Source organism: Pelophylax lessonae (genome assembly GCF_965119305.1).
Source record: "Pelophylax lessonae genome assembly, chromosome: 1".
Lineage (NCBI taxonomy): Eukaryota > Metazoa > Chordata > Amphibia > Anura > Ranidae > Pelophylax > Pelophylax lessonae.
The window spans coordinates 498,274,199-498,276,891 of NC_138768.1; the positions used below are offsets into that span (position 1 = coordinate 498,274,199).

A 2,693-nucleotide genomic window follows, 5' to 3' on the forward strand; every position below is an offset into this window, starting at 1 on the left:
AGCGTTTGTCAAATTATGTTAATGAGCGATAAGCCGCGTTAAGGCGCGTCAGCGCTAAACAGCGTTTTTTTAAAAAAACAATCCTCCTCCATTTTCCACACCCAAAATAACCACAATGCAATGTGTCGATGCCATTTTGGTGGGAGAGAGAGAGAGGAGAGAGCATTTTCAGATCAGCTGAGAGTGTTTCTTGTATTTTCGGAGTATTTTTTCATTTCTGAGTCATGGATTCTGTTATGCAGAAGGTTGATGAGGCGATCCTGCTCATCATCTTGAGAAGGATGCGTAGAAGGAGACAGTTGGAGGAGGAGAATGAGAGGAGCAGACGGCGAAGGTTCTGGGTGCATCCTGTCATGTCGCAGCGTCTGTCCGTGGGGTACTTTACCACCATGTACACCCAACTCCGCATGTATCCGGACAAGTGGTACAACTTCTCACGTATGTCCGTTACACTTTTCGATGACCTGCTGGAGAAGCTCAGGCCAAGGCTATCCAGGATGGACACGAACATGCGAAGCAGTGTGTCACCGGAGGAAAGGCTGCTTGTGACACTTCGGTAAGTGAAATAATTTGTGGGTGTTTTGTCTAGGGTTAGTACTTGGGTTAAGAGGGTTAGGTGGTGAGGTCCTAGTTAAAACATATTTTCAATGTATTTTTGAAAGATAGATATATTCTTTTATGTAATATGTAATAATTTTTTCTTTAAATTTTTATTTTAGGTTTCTTGCTACTGGCCAAAGCTTTGTCTCCTTACACCACTATTTTCTGCTAGGTGTCTCCACGGTGGCCAAAATTGTTAAGGAGACATGTGCGGCAATATGGGAGGAGTTGAAGGAGGTGGTCATCCCGGAGCCGACTGAAGAGATGTGGGAAGCAGTTGTCGACGAGTTTTGGGAGAAAACTCAGTTCCCCAACTGTATCGGTGCCCTTGATGGAAAACACATCAGGGTGAAGAAGCCCCCCCATTCCGGCTCTGCATACTTTAACTACAAGAAATATTTTTCTGTGGTACTCGTGGCATTGTCTGATGCCCATCTTCAATTCCTTGCTGTTGATGTAGGAGCATATGGCAGCCAGGGTGATGCCCGCATCTTTCGAGAATCGGCCTTTGGACGTCGGCTACACGAAGGATGACTCAACATACCAACAAGCAGGCCGCTACCGTGTACAGAGGAACCAAGCTTGCCATTGGTCATGGTGGCCGACGAAGCATTTGGACTGGCAGAAAATCTGATGAGGCCATACAGTGGCTATGGACTGAGTCATACCAAACGTATATTCAATTATCGGCTGAGCCGTGCTCGTCGTGTTGTGGAGTGTGCGTTTGGTGTGTGCTCAGCAAAATGGAGGGTTTTGCTGTCATGTATGCAATTGGATGTTGACAATGCCATCAAGGTTGTCCTGGCCTGCTGTGTTTTGCACAATTTCCTAAGGAGAAGCAACAGGAGCACCGTTGAACCAGAGCCACGTAACCCCATGCACCGTGTGCAGTTTATGGACTTGCGAACAACAGCACGAGTCATGACCATAAGAGATAAGTTTGCGGATTTCTTTGTCTCGCCTGATGGGGAAGTGGCATGGCAGGATAATTTTGTCTAAAATCATTCATCTTGTAAACTTTGTGATATCTTCACATACAGCTTGTATTAAACATTTATGTCAGTTCTTTTGATGTCTATCATTCTTCCATTGTTCCAGTTCAATGTTGCATGTGGCAAGTGTGTGCCAGCCCTGGTCTGTGCATACACTTGCCACATGCAGAAGAAGGAGGGGGGTTTCCTTCTGCATGTGGCAAGTGTGTGCCAGCCCTGGTCTGTGCATACACTTGCCACATGCAGAAGAAGGAGGGGGGTTTCCTTCTGCATGTGGCAAGTGTGTGCCAGCCCTGGTCTGTGCATACACTTGCCACATGCAGAAGAAGGAGGGGGGTTTCCTTCTGCATGTGGCAAGTGTGTGCCAGCCCTGGTCTGTGCATACACTTGCCACATGCAGAAGAAGGAGGGAGGTTTCCTTCTGCATGTGGCAAGTGTGTGCCAGCCCTGGTATGTGCATACACTTGCCACATGCAGAAGAAGGAGGGGGGTTTCCTTCTGCATGTGGCAAGTGTGTGCCAGCCCTGGTCTGTGCATACACTTGCCACATGCAGAAGAAGGAGGGGGGTTTCCTTCTGCATGTGGCAAGTGTGTGCCAGCCCTGGTCTGTGCATACACTTGCCACATGCAGTAGAAGGAGGGGGTTTCCTTCTGCATGTGGCAAGTGTGTGCCAGCCCTGGTCTGTGCATACACTTGCCACATGCAGAAGAAGGAGGGGGGTTTCCTTCTGCATGTGGCAAGTGTGTGCCAGCCCTGGTCTGTGCATACACTTGCCACATGCAGAAGAAGGAGGGGGGTTTCCTTCTGCATGTGGCAAGTGTGTGCCAGCCCTGGTCTGTGCATACACTTGCCACATGCAGAAGAAGGAGGGGGGTTTCCTTCTGCATGTGGCAAGTGTGTGCCAGCCCTTACCGGCCTGTGCAGATGTACTTCTTTTACAACATACAACTTAAAAAAAAAAGAGGCAAAATATCATTTCAACAAAAGGCTTTTATTCAATAAACGCAAAAAAAAAAAAAAAATCACAGATGCTGGTACGTGTATCCTGACTGATCATCATGACTTGACCGCGGTGATTTCGCACGTGGGTAGCTAATATC

At 47.8% G+C, this 2,693-nt stretch overlaps 1 pseudogene across 1 annotated transcript; it reads left to right on the forward strand.

Moving 5' to 3' along the window:
* The first annotated feature begins 389 nt into the window (after positions 1 to 389).
* LOC309547162 lies at positions 390 to 1,599 on the forward strand (annotated as a pseudogene). The gene is made up of 2 exons: positions 390 to 556; positions 720 to 1,599. The product of its transcript is annotated as an uncharacterized misc_RNA (transcript).
* The last annotated feature ends 1,094 nt before the right edge of the window (positions 1,600 to 2,693 follow it).